Raw genomic sequence first — 19,530 nt, forward strand, 5'->3', positions numbered from 1 at the left:
CGAAGGTTTGTGGCAACTGCATGGAGCAAGTCTATCAGCAGGACCATTTTTCCAACAGCATTTGCTCATTTTGTGTCCCTTTGTCACATTTTGGTAATTCTCGTAATATTTCAAACTCTCTCATTATTATTATATTTGTTATGGTGATCTGTGATCAGTGATCTTTGATGTTACTATTGTAATTACTTTGAGGCACCACAAACTACGCCTATATAAGATGGTGAGCTTAATAAATGTTGTGTGTGTGCTGATTGCTCCACCAACTGGCCGTTCCCCTGTCTCTCTCCCTCTCCTTGGGCCTCCTTGTTCCCTGAGACACAACAATATTAAAATTAGACCAATTAATAACCCTACAATGGCCTTAAGTGCTCAAGTAAAAGGAAGAGTCATACATCTCTCACTCTAAATCAAAAGCTAGAAACGCTAAGCTTAGTGAGAAAAGCTTGTTGAAAGCTGAGATATGCCAAAAGTTAGGCCTCCTGCACCAAACAGTTAGCCAAGTTGTGAATGCAAAGGATAAATTCTTGATGGAAGTTAAAAATGCTACTCCAGTGAACACACAGATGATAAGAAAGTGAAACATCCTTATTGCTGATATGGAGAAAGTTTTAGTGGTCTGGGTAGAAGATCAAACCAGCCTTAAGGAAACAATATTTCCTAATAAAGCCTAATTCAGAGCAAGACCCTAAGGCCTCTGATTCTATGAAGGCTGAGAGAGGTGAGGAAGCTGCAGAAGAAAAGTTTGAAGCCAGCAGAGGTTGGTTCATGAGGTTTAAGGAAATAAGCTGTCTCTATAACACAGCTCAAGGTGAAGCAGCAAGTGTTGGAGAAGCTGCAGCATGTTATCCAAAAGATCTCGCTAACATCATTAATGAAGGTGACTATGCTACACAACAGATTTTCAATGTAGACGAAATAGCCTTCTACTGAAGAAGATGCCATTAGGACTTTTCATAGCTAGAGAGAAGTCAATGCCTAGCTTTAAAGCTTCAAAGGATAGGCTGACTTGTTTGGGGCTAAGATAGCTTGTGATGTTAAATTGAAGCCAATGCTCATTTACTATTTTGAAAATCCTAGGGCCCTTAAGAGTTAGGCTAAATCTATTTTGCCTGTTCTCTAGAAATGGAACTAAGCCTGAATGACTGCACATCTGCTTACAACGTGGTTTACTGATATTTTAAGCACATTGTTGAGATCTGCTGCTCAGAAAAAAAGATTACTTTCAAAATATTACTGTTAGTTATGAAGCAGAAACTAGCACACCATTGTAAAGCAATTATACTCCAATAAAGATGTAAAAAAAAAAAAGAAATACTGTTAGGGCTTCCCTGGTGGCTCAGTGGTTGAGAGTCGGCCTGCCGATGCAGGGGACACGGGTTCATGCCCCGGTCCGGGAGGATCCCACATGCCGTAGAGCGGCTGGGCCCGTGAGCCATGGCCGCTGAGCCTGCGCGTCCGGAGCCTGTGCTCCGCAATGGGAGAGGCCACAGCAGTGAGAGGCCGGCGTACCAGTAAAAAAAAATATATATATACCAAAAAAAATTACTGTTAATTGACAATGCACCTGGTCACCCAACAGCTCTGATGAAGATGTACAATGAGATTCATCTTGTTTTCATGCCTTCTAACACAAAAACCATTCCGCAGCCTATGGATCAAAGAGTAATTTTGACCTTTAAGTCTTATTATTTAAGAAATACATGTCATAAGGCTATAGCTGCCATAGACAGTGATTCCTCTGATGGATCTGGATAAAGTCAATTGAAAACCTTCTGGAAAGGATTCACTATTCTAGATGCTACTATGACCATTCATGATTCATGGAAAGAGGTCAAAATATAAACATTAACAGGAGTTGGAAGAAGTTGATTCAAACCCTCCTGGATGCCTTTTAGAGGTTCAAGGCTTCAGTAGAGGAAGTCACTGCAGATGTTGTGGAAATAGCAAGAGAACTAGAATTAGATGTGGAGCCTGAAGATGTGACTGAGTTGCTGCACTCTCATGAGAACATTTTAAGGGATGAGGAGTTGCTTCTTATGGATGAGCAAAGAAAGTGGTTTCTTGAGATGGAATCTACTCCTGGTGAAGATGCTGTGAAGATTGTTGAAATGACAACAAAGGATTTAGAATAAAGCATAAACTTAGTTGATAAAGCAGCTTCAGGGTTTGAGAGGACTGACTCCAGTTTTGAAAGAAGTTCTGCTGTGGGTAAAATGCTATCAAACAGCATCGCATGCTACAGAGAAATCGTTAGTGAAAGGAGGAGTCCATCAAGCTATGTGGCAAACTTCATGGCTATCTTATTTAAGAAATGGCCACAGCCACCCCAGCCTTCAGCAGTCACCACCCTGATCAGTCATCAGCCACCAACACTGAGGCAAGATCCTCCACCAGCAAAAAGGTTATGATTTGCTGAAGGCTGAGATGATGGTTAACATTTTTTAACAATAAGTAATTTTTGTCCAAGAATTTTATTTTATTTTATTTTATTAAATTTTTTTGACCATGCCGCATGGCCTGTGGGATCTCAGTTCCCCGAGCAGGGATCGAACCCTGCACTGGAAGTGCAGAGTCTTAACCACTGGACTGCCAGGTAAGTCCCTGAATTTATTTTTAACAGCTGCCTTTTACAGAATTGAATATCTTTTAAAAATTATTTTTTATTAAAGTATAGTTGATTTACAATGTTTCAAGTGTACAACAGTAGTTTTTTTTTTGTTTGTTTTTTTTTTACGGTACGCGGGCCTCTCACCGTTGTAGCCTCTCCCGCTGCGGAGCACAGGGTCCGGGCCCGCAGGCCCAGTGGCCATGGCCCACAGGCCCAGCTGCTCCGTGGCATGTGGGATCCTCCCGGACCAGGGCACGAACCCCTGTCCCCTGCATCGGCAAGCGGACTCTCAACCACTGCGCCACCAGGGAAGCCCAACAGTAGTTTTTAAATTTATTTTATGAAGTATAGTTGATTTACAATGTTGTATTAATTTCTACTGTACAGCAAAGTGATTCAGTTATATATATATATATATATATATATATATATACACATTCTTTTTCATATCCTTTTCCATTGTGGTTTAATCACAGGATATTCAATATAGTTCCCTGTGCTATACAGTAGGGCCTTGTTGTTTATCCATTCTATATATAATAGTTTGCATCTGCTAATCCCAAACTCCCAATCTATCCCTCCCACACTCCACCCACTCCTTGGCAGCCACAAGTCTGTTCTCTATGTCTGTGAGTCCGTTTCTGTTTCATAGATAAGTTCATTTGTATGATCTGGTCAGGGGCTCTGGAGCTGGGGAGAGAGATGCCAGAGAAAACTAAGCAGAAAGCTTAATACCCGAATTTGAGGAACAGGCTAAATGCCAGAGATGGAGAAAGGACAAAGTAGGTCCTAGGACAAGAGAAAGATGAGAAAGCAGAGAGGGGCTGGATGAGGGGAGCTGGAGAGAGAGCAGGCTGATGAAACCAGACTGACATTCTCTTCATATCAAGGCAGTAGAGACAGCTTTTCAAAATAGAAAGGAAAAGATTCCCCCTGAAGAGATGCAAAGCTATCTGGTTTGTGCTTTTCCTTATAAATTTTCATAGTAAATACAAAGATTAGGTTTTCTCTCTCCCATCTTCCTGTCTTTAATCTCCTGTTGTTGTTCCTCTAAATGTTTTATTATTGATTTCGTTGTGAGTTAAGACAGTATCTTTACCACTTAGTGGCTGGGACAAGCACCCCATTCAGTCTGTTTGTGATTCTCTTAGGAGTGTATGGCTTTAAGACTTCTGCCGCTTCCTTCTTACACTAATAGTAGTAAGAGCAAGATAATAGGACCCAAAGCAAAGATGCTGACCCACAAGAAATGAAATGTGCAATTACGTGTCCCTTTTTCAGTGGAGTTTGAATCCCTCAGGTCTTTTCTGAAGTTCTGGGTGAGATGTATTCTAAAGCCCAAGTTCCTCATCCTGGCCTACAAAGCACTTGGGATTTGGCATTCTACCTACCTCTCCACCCTCAACTCACACCGTGTTCTCCAAAGCTTCAGCCCACTGACCACTTTCTGGGGTTCAAGTGTGCAGTCAAGGGTGCCAAACTGTGCTCTCCCTCTGCCCCAGGTCCTCATGGAGATGGCTCCTTCTCATCTTTCTCATCTCTGTTCAGATGTTGCCTCCTCAGGAGGGCCGTTCTGATCTCTTATCTAAAGGACCCCTCCCCCAGTCATTCTTGGTTCTTTTTTCTTGTTTTATTTTCATAGAACTTCTAGTATTTGAAATTATCTGGTTTATGGGTTTGAACATTAAGTGTATGCTATGGATTAAATGTTTGTGTCCTCTCAAAATTCATATGTTGAAGCCCTACTCTCATACCATATGATGGTATTTGGAGATGGGGTCTTTGGGAGGTAATTAGGTCATGAGGGTGGAGCCCTTATGAATGGGATTAGTGCCCTTGTAAGAAGAAACAGGAGAGAGATGATCTCTCTTTCTCTGTGCTGTCTGAGGACACAGTAAGGTAGATGTCTGTAAACCAGAAAGAAGGCCCTCACCAGAACCCAACCATGCTGGCACCCTGACCTCAGACTTCTGGCCTCCAGAACTGTGAGAAATAAACATCGGCTGTGTAGGCCCCCAGTCTATGGTACTTGTTAGAGCCCAAATTGACTACAAGGGTCTCTCCTTACCGGCTCACGAGCCCCAGGAGAGCAGACCCAAGTAGGCCTTGTTTACTGTCTGGAATGTAGTAAATACTCAAAAATGATTTATTGAATGTACTGTGAATGGTGAAAAGTTCCAAGTCTTGAAAGATCAGCCTGCCCCATCATTCCCTTTACATTTTGATCCTTCCTGGCAACAAACTAGGCCTCCACAACCTCTCTCAGACACAACCGGGCTGCCTGCAAAATCATTCACCTCAAAGGCTTGGGAAGCTAATGACCATCCCAATGATAGCTTAGGTTCTTGAAGAAAACTGCTGGAAAACTATGAAAGAAAATCCAAAGAGCGTTTTGGAGAAAGAAGACATGAGACAAGGATTAGAGTTTCAACATGTGAAATGACACACATAGAAAGGGGCAAATTGGGAGTTGAGGACTAACCTTCATTCAGGTCAGACCTTGTCCCCTTGACTTACCCAAGCGGTGGTAAGCTTCTCAACAAGCTTATGAAGTAAGATTTAGTATCCCCACTTTACAGGTGAGGAAACTGAGACTCAAAATGGTAAAGCAAATTTCTCAGGATGAAATAGCTAATACATGACAAAGCCAGGGTTCAAGCTGAGGTCAGGCTGACTCCAAGCCTGTTTGTGTGTGTGTGTGTGTGTGTGTGTGTTTCCCATCCCACACCCCTGCCCTCTCTGCTCTGAGGACATGGGGGCCAGAGGGAGTGCTGACATTGCATAGATGTTCAAAGACCCATGGAAACTGGATTGAAGAACACCTCCCATGCTCTCACCATCTATACTGATTTCAAACATGCTTTAGAAGAACCTGAGTCAGAACTGCCTCCTCTGTTTTGAAACAAAGGGTCAAATCCACTGTCATTTTTACACAATAGGGACCTCTATAAATGATGACATTTTAGCCCTTCAATTGCAAAGGAAACAAGGACTATAACTGGGCCATCAATAATCTCCCTGTGCAGAGAAGGTGGACATATAAGCAGCAAAAAGATACCTGAAATTTTAGAACTTGATTGTTTCCCGAGTAATCTTTTACTTGGCAGAATAAATGTAAGTGTTGTGCTTGTGCCTTCTGAGCGCATTTTGAAAATGATAATGCATCTTCAGGGTGGGAGAGAGAATCCTTTGTCCCTCCTGACACATTTTACACAGTAATAACAGAGGCTTTATGGGGGAAGGGTGAGCCAGGAGGGGGAAGCTACTTAGAGCCTCTGCTTTCTTTCCAAATTATGCTGCAGAGAGCAGTGAGCTGTCAAAGCCACACACAGCTTCCACTTCCCCATCAAAATGATAGAAGATGATGTGCAGGTGGAAGCAGCTCGGGCTGCGTTGCAAACAAGGGCTCTTTTCATATCCAGATGGAGCTCTGTAACCCTCTGCAAACTCCCAGCATCACATACTGGGCTGGAAGTTGACTATTTGGCTGGCTCTTGTGTTTACTTCACTGTTAGAGTCTGAGCCACCGTAGGAGGAACTTACTATCCACCTTGTTGATGGATGTTGCAGAGAGAAAATTCCAGGGGGTCAGATGTGGAATGAAAGCTCCTGGCTGAGCAATGCTCCCAATACATAGAAAAAGGTTGGTCTTTGAATTATATATCCATCCCAGACTTTTACATGGCAGAGAGAAGAAAGGTGCATATTGTGCTTTTCTTTGCTGAAAAACATTCACAAGTGAGGCTTTGACATGTGTGTGGGGGGGCATGTGTGTGAGCCCACCTCACCTGGAAACCTCATCACTAATTCCCCACCCTGCTGAAGGAAGGACGTGCGATTAATGATTGATGAGAGCTCTCAGGAACAGATGAAAGGAAAGGAGACACGTGTCAACCTTTATGTGAAGAAGCAAATGGTAATAAAACCATCTTGGGTGTCAGCATCCTGAGATGCTCCTGGTACCCGCTGCTGGCCTACTTTTCCTATAACAGGGCAAGGCATTTGTGGTAAAGACATTGTTCTACTACCCAGAGTAGTTTTATGTTTTAAAATCAGAAATCTAAGAGCTGAGAAAAGACCCAGCGAGCTCCAAATCCAGTGTTTCCTAAACTCTGGGCAGAGTGGAGTCATCTGTGAGGCCCAGGCTGGACTCTTCCAGCACTGGCTGGGATCTCTCTGTTGAACAAACTCTCTGCTGGGTCTTGAGCTTGGGCACATCTGGGGACCTGACTAGTGCAAATCCGCATTTAACCGAGGAGGAAACTGAGGTCCACACAAGTGACACACCCGAGGGCCTCTGGGCACAGCAGAGCCAGGACTGAACTCAGCTGTGAAGCACATCGAAACCCAATCTAACTGAATTTCCATGGTGAGTAGGCACAAATCTTGCAGTGTGGGCCTCAGGGCCACAGAGTTGAAGATTTGGTTGTTTAGGGCAGGAGGCAATTTGGATCAACTGTCCTGTTCATTCTGCACCAGGAAGCTCTTTACTGAGCTCCTGACACCCTAGAAAAGACACCATCACCTGGTTCTGAAGGCTCTGAAAATGCCTGATTAGCATGTCCACTGGGGCTACTTAAACTTTACCTTTAGATCATCACTCTGTGTAATACCTCGGGCTCTGTTCTATTGATCTCTGTGTCTGACTCACCGCTGATAGTTTTGAGCAATTGACCATTACTTCAGGTGAACGGGGGATCCAGGGAGAAGAAGGGGTTTGTGGTCCTGCAATTTCCTGGCAAATATTACCCGTCTGAGAGATAGTTGAGGAGTCTACTGGGGAAGATATTTTTAAAATACAGCCTGGCAGACTTTTTGTGGAAATTGACACCTCAGTTAATTCGGGAGAAGTCCAGAAGAGTTAGGATGGGGTGAAGAACTTCCTTGCCTGAAGTTGGAGAGCCAGAGGAATGCTGAACAGGTCTGCACACTTTGCAAAAAAGCAAAGAAAGTCTGATCTAGCCTTGAAGGGACCCCTTTGGGTCCACTCAATGATTATTTGTAATCTGTGATAGAGAAATCTTGTAGACTGAGTTCTTTTTTTTTTTTTCTGAGTTCTATTAATGTGTTTTCTGCCTAAGATGTTAATTTAAGGTAGAGACATTCATTCCTTTTTGTTGTTGTTGTTTAAACCTATGGTTTCTGCATCTATCCTAAATAGAGTCATAAAACAATCCCCAAACTTATAAAACTCAATTGATGTTAATGTATTTTTGCACATAGATATATGGCATTTGTTTTGAGGTGGAGTCAAGAGACTGTTCTGAAGTCAGAGTTTTAAAACATGTGGATTTTAAACCTATGGGCTTGCTAATTGTAAATAAAGAGTAAGGTAATAGAGCCCGTCAAACCTCCAGTTTACGCAGTACTTTTGCTTCTTGCAGGGACAATGGCATTTCTTGAAGAGTGATTTGTGGGGAGCTTGAAAAGCCCTCCAAACACACATTGATACCTTAAAGTCAGACAAAGTGATTCATTCTCTTTATGGTTAAGTGCTGAGCCTCTCCTTGGCAATTCAATTAACTCCTGAGAGAGGGAACACACAGTCTGTAACTACACTGAGTCTATTTCTCCAGGCAGAAAAAAAGTAGAGGCAGCAAGTAAAGTTTGTTGAATTCTATTTTGTACCTGGTAGAGATATAAAGCTTCTGGCATATGATCTCAGTTAATCCTCTCAACAACTCAAAAATTAGGTAGGATTATCACTACTTCACAGATTATCCCCAGGCACAGGGATGTGAATAAATTTCCCTGAGTTGCACAGGTAGAATCTGAAGTTGTCTTAGTCAGCTCAGGCTGCTATGACAAAATACCACAGACTGGGTGGCTTAAACAACAGACTTTTATTTCTCACAGTTCTGGAGGATGGAAGTCCAAGATCAAGGTGACAGCAGATTGGGTTCCCCGTGTGGGCTTACTTCCTGGTTCCTAGACATCCGTCTTCTGACTGTGTCCTTACATGCCTGGAAGAGAGAGAGACAGTTCTGGTCTCTCTTCCTCTTCTTATAAGAACACTAATCCCATCATGGGGGCCCCATCCTCATGTCCTCATCTAAACCTAATTATCTCCCAAAGGCCCCACCTCCCAATACCAACCCAGTGGGGGTTAGGGCTTCAACATATAAATTTGGAAGGGACATATTCAGTCCATAATAGGAGATGTCCTCACTTCCTGCCTCCTAATGAGCCTTGGCAGGGATTGGAGAAGTGCTGTAAAAAGGACCAGATGGATAGGGAATCTGAGAATGCTGGGGTTGCAATTAAGAGGCCACTGATTGTGGGAGCCTAGTTCCCAGAGGCAAGTCTTGAGAATGAGATGAGATCACTTATAGGGAAGAAAGAAAATTTCTTTTCCTCCTTTTTCTTTTGTACACCTAACTTGTAGTGTAGGGTAAAATTTGATGCCAGTATGTACACACCCACATTCACACATATCTTGGAGCGAGATACAGAGGAATAGAATAGGATTAGAGTCTACAACAGTAGTTAATCCTGGAAGGCGAAATTGTAAGTTATTTGATCTTTTTTCATTTATCTGTACTGTTTACTTTTCTAAAATAACCTGTTTATTATTTGTGTATATATAAAATTTATACCCCAAATCCTCCCAATATATCTTTTCACAATTTCAGCTGTTTTTCAAAGGTCACTTGTATTGCATCTGTGTATTTCAAAACAATAGGTTGTAAATTCAAGCATTTAATGTTAACTTTTGTTTTTCTCCCCACCAAATTGATATGAGATCTGGCGTTGTTGGTGGTTTGGTTTTTGTGCAAGACTGACTAGTTGTTTTGATATCCTATAGGCACAACCTAAGTGCTATAATTTTTGTTCAGTTGGAAAATAAACGTTTTTCTGAACTTTCCCCTAGGCTTTCAACAACATGAGATTTTGTGCACTTATAGTGACAGGACAGAAGTGAAAACCACTTACAAAATGGAAAATGTAAAATTAGGAAAACTGAGCCCACTGGGCTGCCCACTCATCCACATCCCACAGAAAAATGACTTCATTACCTGTTTCAAAGAAAAGTTATTTATTTATTCTTCAACATTTTAAAAATAAAAATTAAATGAAACTAGACTTATTTTTTGCCAGTAGGGTTTGTGAAGAAAGATTAAAATAAAAAAACAGGAAAAGAAAAGCCTTTAATTAATTTTTGCAACATTTAAAACTTAAACAAAATGGCTTATTGTCAGGGAGAGCTAAAACTAATTAGAAATCAAAATTATATTTGCTTCATCAATGTTAAAATAAATCCAAGGGAAAACAAAGAGGCACTTCTGTCTTTAAATTTAATTTTGTGTAACAATCTTAGTTCTTGCTGTTTGCAACTGTGGGAGTTTACTTTAAAAGAAAGTCTAAGCATGTATTTTGTTAAAAAATCAACAATTTGCTAAGTTTTATAGAAGTGAGATGACTCAAAGGGGAGGGAGGGAAGAGAGGGCCTCAGAACAGACAGGTGAAGTGAGAGCAATCCCACTACTGGGCATATACCCTGAGAAAACCATAATTCCAAAAGAGTCATGTACCACAATGTTCATTGCAGCCCTATTTACAATAGCCAGGACATGGAAGCAACCTAAGTGTCCATCGACAGATGAATGGATAAAGATGTGGCACATACATACAATGGCATATTACTCAGCCATAAAAAGAAACAAAATTGAGTTATCTGTAGTGAGATGGATGGATCTAGAGACTGTCATACAGAGTGAAGTAAGTCAAAAAGAGAAAAACACATACCGTATGCTAACACATATATATGGAATCTAAAAGAAAAAAGAAAAAGGTCATGAAGAACCTAGAGGCAAGACGCGAATAAAGACGCAGACCTACTAGAAAATGGACTTGAGGACACGGGAAGAGGGAAGGGTAAGCTGGGACAAAGTGAGAGAGTGGCATGGACATATATACACTACCAAACGTAAAATAGCTAGCTAGTGGGAAGCAGTCGCATAGCACAGGGTGATCAACTCGGTGCTTTGTGACCAGCTAGAAGGGTGGGATAGGGAGGGTGGGAGGGAGACGAAAGGGGGAAGAGATTTGGGGATATATGTATATGTATAACTGACTCACTTTGTTATAAAGCAGAAACTAACACCATTGTAAAGCAATTATACTCCAATAAAAATGTTATTAAAAAAATAAAAAACAGCAGCTCAAGACCAGCACGGTTGTTGGGATGGCTCAGAGAAGCCAGACGAGGAGCCGGGTGGCAGTGGGGTCCCCAGAGCGAGGCTTCCCCTCTCCTATTCTCCGCTGCATTGCTGGGTAGCATTCTCACCTCCCCCAGGGACGGCTTGGAGAGGAGAATGTGGTTCTGGTGCTGTGTTTCCTTAGGCAAAGAGCAGGGAGACCCTACAGGGTGTGAGATAGCCTCTTCCAGAAGCAGTTGTAGAACTGGGGCAGGTGGGGGTGGCCCCTGGACGGTTTGAACGCACCCCAGAGAACAGAGACATCGCTGATCTGATCAAGCCTGGGCGGTACCTGATAAGCCTTGATATATAACGACCCCACCTCCCACCCCGCTCAGCCCACTGTGTGACCTGTTGCCGTGTATGGGAAGGAGCACTCAGTGGTACCGCCCTCTGCTGAGCTTTTGCTACATGCCAGGCCCTGTATTAAGTAAGCACTGTTCATAACATTATCTCACTCGAGATCCACGACAACCTTAGGGAGCAGGAACGATTCGCCCCATTTTTTTTTTTTTTTTTGCAGTACGTGGGTCTCTCACTGTTGTGGCCTCTTCCGTTGCGGAGCACAGGCTCCGGACGTGCAGGCTCAGCGGCCATGGCTCACGGGCCCAGCCACTCCGCGCCATGTGGGACCCTCCCAGACCGAGGCACGAACCCGTGTCCCCTGCATCGGCAGGCGGACTCTCAACCACTGCGCCACCAGGGAAGCCCCGCCCCATTTTTTAATAATACAACTTGTCAATTTATTTATTCTCATTCTCTTATGGCCACACCTTTCTTTTCATTGTGGTGAGCTATACATAATGTGAAGTTTTTCATTTTTAAGTGTACAATTTAGTATATTACATACATTCACATTGTTGTGCCACCATCCCCACCAACCATTGGCAGAACTTGTTCATCTTCCCAACCTGAAACTCTGAACTCATGAAACAAAAACTCCTCCCTCCCCCTACCCCCAGCCCCTGGCAACCACCATTCTACTTTCTGTCTCTATCATTTCCCTATTCTAGGAACCTCATATAAGTGGAATCATATAATACTTGTCTTTTTGTGTCTGGTTTATTTCACTTAGCATAGTGTTTTCAAGTTTCATCCATGTTGTAGTATTCCTATTTAATTTTTATTTTATTATTTATTATTATTTTTATTGAGATATCATCAACATAGCAGTGTAAATTTAAGGTGTACAACGTGTTGATCAGTATCCCCATTTTATAGACTGGGGAACAGACATATTAAATAACTTGCCCAGGGCCATAGGGGGAATAGGTGGCAGAGGAAGAATTCAAATCCGATGTCACACTCTGAGATCCACGCTCTTAACCATCCTTGACACAAGTGTTTCTCCAAATGCAGACCATAGACCACTACATCAGAATCACCTTGCACACTTAAAAAATGTAGCTTTCTGGCCACACCTCCACCCCGAGTCCTACAAAATGATAATCTTTGTATTTTTAATAAGCTCCTGAGTTGATTCTTATGTAAAACTAAAGTTTGAGAATTCCTTCATTCTTCCTTATTGAAAATAGAACTGAGAAACAATGGTGGCGGAGAAAAAGAAGCCATAATAATGAACTCAAGGCTAGGTCATCTCACTAAAAGGGAGAAATGAGTAAACAAGACTCTCAGAGTTCTCAAAGCCTACATATTCTGTGGGGTCTCCTGGAGTGATTTCCATTGTGTCCACCCATACCTGTTTCGTGACCTTATGACTTATCCTTTCAAGAAGGAAAAAGATAAATCTCTTGTAGTTATTCCATATTTTTCATTCCCATTTTTATGGATCATGTCAACATGTATTATGTATGAAAAACAAACCAGCTTATCATCAGTGCTGTGAAAATGTAGCATCCTAATGTGTGGCATAAGAAAAGGAAGATACCGATGATGAGTTGAGAGGCTAGCAAACCGAAGCATAATGTAGCCAAAAGAGACGTCCTGTTTAGTGTGGGACTGAAAACTCACCTTCAGAAAGACTTTCACCTTGAAATCTGGTGATGTGTGGAACAGATGTTTTAATTTACCTAAGAGAATTTGCATAATCAATTTAACATGAGGCTTATCAAACCTGCCCAAGAGCAGGTGACAATATGGAATTAATATGATTAGTAATTTGACACATCATTGAGATTAATGTGACCTTTCTTGCTCTCAGAATGCCCAGAGGTCTTTACAGACGGGAATAATGTGCTGTGAGCTGCCATGTGTAGCAACCTGAAATCCACCACCCCAGTCCCAGAAATAAAGCAACCACTTGGCTTAGTCTGGCCTCATGCTTCTACTCCTTTTCTTTCAAACTCTCTTCTAAGTTGAAAAGAAGGCACTGAGTGAGTATTGTAGAAGGCATCAGAGTGTTCATGAAAAGCAATTGATTTATCTTTCCTCCAGTACTATAAATGGTACTACCTTCTCCCTGGTCTGTTGCTTTATCCTTGATCCCAGACTTAAAGAGATGTCACCTTTGAGAATCCATGGTGAGGATCCATTTAAGTCTTTAAGTCTAGAGAATCAAAATAAGGGGTTAAGATTATGCATTGGTTTGATTGCAATAGTAAATTATTGGAAATAATAGAAATGTTCACCAATAGGGTATTGGTTAAGTAAAATATCATGCCAGTTGAATGTATACAACCATTCAAATGATATGGGAAAAGTATATGTAATAACATAAAAACATGTTTGTGATATGACATCAACAGATCATATCATAAAATAGTATATGTGCTATCATTTTATTTTATTTATTTTATTTTATTTTTTTGTTTTTTGTTTTTTGTTTTTTCGGTACGCGACCTCTCACTGTTGTGGCCTCTCCCGTTACGGAGCACAGGCTCAGCGGCCATGGCTCACAGGCCCAGCCGCTCCACGGCATGTGGGATCTTCCCGGACCAGGGCACGAACCCGTGTCCCCTGCATCGGCAGGTAGACTCTCAACCACTGTGCCACCTGGGAAGCCCTACTTTTATTTTTTATAAGGAAAATTATGTATACATCTCTCTGGAAATATAAATATCAAAATGTTAATCATAGTTATATCTACATGGTAGGATTCAGGGTGATTTATGGGTTTTCCTTTTTATTTATCTATATTAAAACATTTTTTTACCATGAACATATATTTTATGTGTAGTACAGAAAAAAATTAATATTTTTTTTATAATTGGGAGGTGAGGATGGAAGATTGAACTTAGCATCCAATTTCACTGTCTCCCAAAACTCCATTAAGTTTCCTATAAAACACACACACTTTGGAAGCTAGAAGGCAGATATAAGTACGGTAACTGCTTTGATTGGCTAGAGAAGGCCTAATCCCAAAGCAAGCAGTGGGGAAAGCTATGGACCAACCTGCTTTATGCCGCAAAATCCTCCCAGGGATTGCTGCTGGGACTGAGTGTAGAGGGCATGGGTGGTGAGAGCACCAAGTAAGGAGCACTGGGAAAAGCCATTTGAGAGGCTGCTGAATCTCCAAGTACAGTTTCTCATCATTTGTCATTCCTCAGCCCTAGAGCCTGTTATCCATCACCCTCACAGAAGCTTGGACATTTATTATCTGGAGAGGGTCTCTGTACTGCGGACACCAGGTGGAAGTCTGAGCACCATACCAAAAACAGAACAAGAAGAGATCTTATACTCACCAAATGCTGAATGCAGAGCCCTTCCAGGTCTTTTCATTTGACTCCAGAACACCAGCAACCAGATTCCTACCCTTCCAGGTAAGAGACTGGAAGAGGCTTCTTTACAGGCTACATTTATGCTTGCTCCTCAAAATTTCAAAATTAAACAGTGTATCACTCAGGCTTACATATGTAGGTGATATCACCAAAAGAGAAGTAAGGGAACGAATACCCTTGCTCCCTATGATTGGGAGGAAGGGGTGCATCTGGGGTAGAATCCTCGTAGTTTTAATTTCTTAAACAAAGTGGTAGAAATATGGATGGTAATACATTTTACTATGCTTATCTAGACTCTCTATGTACATTTTATACACTCTTCTCTATGTATTACATATTTTACAATTCAAAAAAGTTGGTGCTACCCCAGAAGATAGTTCTACCCCAGAAGATAGTTCTAGGATGAAGACTAAGGGGGAGCAAAGCATGACCTCTTCCCTCTTTCTTGTGTTTTTCCTCTTTCTTCTTTTCATTCCTATTTTGTTTCCCCTAATCTCCCATTCCCTCTTTCTAATTTTCTCTCATTCTACCTTAGATCTCATAGTCACACCACAACAGCCTTCCTCTGGGAACAAAAGTTTGTAGATATCTCTCAACAAAATTTAAAAGATATTACTCATTTTTTCTCCATGATTTTTATTCCCTAATACTTTAAAATTGAGGAACAATTTATATATGATAAAACATACAGATCTTAACTGTACAATTTGATGAGTTTTGAGAAAATATATACACCATGTAACCTCCATCCCAATCAAAATATGGAACATTTCCTTCCCTCCAAGATACTTCCTCATGCCTGGTCAATCCCCCACCCCTAGAGACAAAAACTACTCTGATTTCTATCACCATAAAATAGTTTTGCCTATATTAAACTTGATTGCATGTGCTCTTGTTGTGTCTGGCTTTTTTTCCTCTACATAATGTTTTTTAGATTCATCTATGTTGATACACGAATTAGCTTTTTAGCTTTACTTTTTATTGCTGAGAACTTTTCTATTATATAAATATGCTACAATTTGCCTTTACAATTTAAAAAAATGTTGTCAGGTTTAAAAAATTTTAGTCCTTCAATGGATGTGAAGTGGTACCTCATTGTAGTTTTATTTCACATTTCCTGATGAGTAATGATGTCGAGCATCTTCCCACTCACTGGTTGGTGACATAGATCTTCCTTTGTGAGGTGCCTATTCAAGTCATTTGACCATTTTATAAATAGAATTGTTTTCTTTGTATTATTGGTTTGTCAGATATCTGAGTTAATACTTTATCCCATTCTGTGGCTCGTCTTTGCGTTTTCTTAATGGTATCTTTTTTTATTTTTTTAAGATTTTTTTGATGTGTACCATTTTTAAAGTCTTTATTGAATTTGTTACAGTATTGCTTCTGTTTTATATTTTGGTTTTTTGGCCATGAGGCATGTGGAATCTTAGCTCCCAACCAGGGATCAAACCCGCACATCCTGCATTGGAAAGCAAAATCTTAACCACTGGACTGCCAGGGAAATCCCTTAATGGTATCTTTTTTGTTTTGTTTTTGCAGTACACGGGCCTCTCACTGTTGTGGCCTCTCCTGTTGTGGAGCACAGGCTCTGGACGCGCAGGCTCGGCGGCCATGGCTCATGGGCCTAGCCGCTCCGTGACATGTGGGATCTTCCCAGATCAGGGCACAAACCTGTGTCCTCTGCATCGGCAGGTGGACTTTCAACCACTGCGCCACCAGGGAAGCCCAATGGTATCTTTTGATGAGCAGAAATGTTTAATTTTAATGAAGTTTAATTTATCAGTTTTTCTCTTATGGTTAGTGCTTTCTATAACCTAAGAAATATTTGCCTATCCCAAGGTTGCAAGAATATTTTCCCATGTTTTCTTCTGTATGCTTTAGGGTTTTAGCTTTCATGTCTATGTCTGTGATCCATCTCAAATTAATTTTTGTGTGTGGTGTGAGGTGGGGATCAAGTTAGTTTTTTTTTTTTTTCCCATATAGATATCCAGTTGTTCCAGCATCTCATGTCCTTAAACTGACAGAATGTGCCTTTATACCTTTCTTTGCTTATCATGCAAAAAGAATTCTAAATCAAACCTGAAATCTTGTGATACATATCTTTGTCTCCCACATCCTGCTGCTGCCCTAAAACATAGCCAATAACTTTTTTTTTAAACATCTTTATTGGAGTATAATTACTTTACCTTGTTGGATTAGTTTCTGCTGTATAACAAAGTGAATCAGCCATATGCATACACATATCCCCATATCCCCTCCCTCCCACGTCTCCCCCCCACCCCCTCCATCCCACCCCTCTAGGTGGTCACAAAGCACTGAGCTGGTCTCCCTGTGCTATGTGCATAACCAATAACTTTAAGTGCAAATTATTATGTCCCCCAGACAATTACAAATTATTTCCTTCTTTAGAATCATATATTTCAGATTTAGGGAGAAAAAATTTTTATTTTAATTTTTTTGAGATTTATTTTTATTTATTTGTTTTTGGCTGCATTGGGTCTTCATTGCTCTGCATGGGCTTTCTCTAGTCGTGGTGAGCGGGGGCTGCTCTTCATTGTGGTGTGTGGGCTTCTCATTGCAGTGGCTTCTCTTGTTGCGGAGCAAGGGCTCTAGGTGAGTGGGCTTCAGTAGGTGTGGCTCGCAGACTCTAGAGCATAGGCTCAGTAGTTGTGGCACACAGGCTTAGTTGCTCCACGGCAACTAAGTTGCTCCTGGTCCAGGACCAGGGCTCGAACCTGTGTCCCCTGTATTGGCAGGCAGATTCTTAACCACTGCGCCACCAGGGAAGCCCCGAGAAAAAAGATTTTGTAAGGAAAAATCTTTTTAGTTTTTCTTTGACTCTGCCTTTCCAATGGTTAAGATATTGGGTTGGCCCAGAAGTTGGTTTGGGTTTTTCCATGAAATCTTATGGAAAAACCGAAACGAACTTTTGGGCCAACCCAATACAAAGAAAATCAACTGTTGAGTTTTGTGCTGCAAATTTACATCTATCATATAAAGGGTGAAATAATATGAAACAACATTGTGGTTTAACTCATTTTTTTCAATGTCTTCAAAATTGGTATCTGTCTCTTAAAAAATCAAGTTTACCTAAAACCAAAAGAATAAAGTTCCAAAAAGAAAAATAGGGGAAAACGTCAAATAATGCAGAGATGTCAAGGAACAATGGAAGTGACCTTTAGATGTAAAAATTAGGAGTGACCTAAATGAGGGGACTTTCTGCAGGATGGTGGAGGTGGAAACAAGAGGAGCAAGGGAAGCTGAGGGAAAAACAAGACTTAACAGGGATGAATAGAATTAAGAGGCAATTTTCTAAGAGACAGAAAGGAGGAACCAATAAATTTTGGAGATAAAATTCCTTTGGGTCTTGCCTGGCAAATATCAAATACATTCTGATGCTAGAAATCCCATATATGAATGCTTACTTTTTAAAAGAAATTTTATTTTATTATTAATAGATAATATTTTAAGAACATTTTTGGATTTACAGAAAAATTGAGCAGGTAATACAGTTCCCATATATCCCACGTACAGTTTCTTATATTATTTACATCTTACATTAGTATGGTACCTTTGTTACAATTAATGAACCAGTTTTGATACATTATTATTAACTGAAGTCCATAGTGTATTCATATTTCCTTGGTTTTTGCTTAACGTCCTTTTTGTGTTCCTGGATCCCATCCAAGATACCACATTACATTTAACTGTCATTTCTCCTTAGGTTCCTCTTGGCTGTGACAGTTTCTCAGACTTTCCTTGTTTTTGATGACCTTAACAGTTACAAGGAGTACTGATCACGTATATCAAAGGATGTTTGTCTATTGAAATTTGTCTAATGTTTTACTCATGATTAGACTGGGTTATGGGTTTATGAGAGGAAGATCACGGAGGTAAAGCGCCATTTTCATCACATCATATCAAGGGTACGTCCTAGCAATGTGATTTATGAAATGACACTTGATGTTGACCTTGAATTGGCTGAGGTAGTATTTATCAGGTTTCTCCGCTTTAAAGTTACTCTCCATCCATCTCCTTTCTACACTGTACTCTTTGGAAGGAAGTCACTATGCACCGCCCACACTTAATGAGTGGGGAGTTATGCTCCCCCTCCTTGATGGCAGCATATGGACATAAACTATTTGGAATGCTTTTGCATGGGAGAGTCGTCCCTTCTTCCCATTTATTAATTTTTCAATCATTTATTTCTATCAATATGGACTCAGGGAACTTTATTTTATACAGTGTTATAATCCAATAATACTTTATTTGTTTTGCTACTCAGATTGTTCCAGTTTTAGCCATTGAAAGCTCTTCCAGTTAACTCTGCATGTTTACTTTCTAACCCAAAGCTGTTTAGTGTTCACTTCGGTTTTTATACCATGAGATTTAAAAGCAGGAATGGGATCTACAGTATAATTATTATATTGGCAAAAACTGATTTCTTCAATGTTAGATGGCCTCCTTCCCTTTAAATGCCTTAGAGGAATCTTGTTCTCTTTGCACGTTAGTAATTATTAAAAATGGAAAATGTCACCATTTTAGAGGGAGCAGTGTTTATTGATCTTTCATACATGATTCCAACAGCCAGCTGATAAGAGCAAGCTGGTTTCAGGGCTGGGGCACAGGGTTCAGTCTCTCCAAGGCTGATTAGCATCTACTGTCCAGCCACTAACTGTGCCCCACAAGCTGAGCTTGGCACCAGCCAGCTTGGTTTTACAGATGTTGACTCAATCTAGAAGTAGCTGTCTGGGCACGAGGGCATGCCTTGAAGATAGTGATTCAGCTCAAGGGCTTCAAAGACAAAGGCTGTCACAGAGCTGGGACATTTGGAGATCCCAAGTCAAGGCCTCAAAAATGTATTGATAGATTATAAATGGAAAGGGCCTTGCTATAGACTGAATGTTAGTGTCCCTCCAAAATTCATATGTTGAAACCTAATCCCTAATGTGATGGTATTTGAAGATGCGGACTTTGGGAGGTAGTTAGGTCATGAGGATGGAACCCTCATAAGTGGGATTAGTGCCCTTACAAAAGAGACTGC

The 19,530-nt window shown here is 40.9% G+C and overlaps 1 long non-coding RNA gene across 1 annotated transcript; it reads left to right on the forward strand.

Moving 5' to 3' along the window:
- Positions 1-13,640: 13,640 nt before the first annotated feature.
- Positions 13,641-16,194, forward strand: LOC307183333. The gene is made up of 3 exons (XR_013827445.1): positions 13,641-13,734; positions 14,313-14,525; positions 16,026-16,194. It is a non-coding gene; the product is annotated as an uncharacterized lncRNA (long non-coding RNA).
- Positions 16,195-19,530: the final 3,336 nt, after the last annotated feature.

The sequence above is a fragment of the Stenella coeruleoalba genome, assembly GCF_951394435.1.
Source record: "Stenella coeruleoalba genome assembly, chromosome: 3".
Taxonomy (NCBI): Eukaryota; Metazoa; Chordata; class Mammalia; order Artiodactyla; family Delphinidae; genus Stenella; species Stenella coeruleoalba.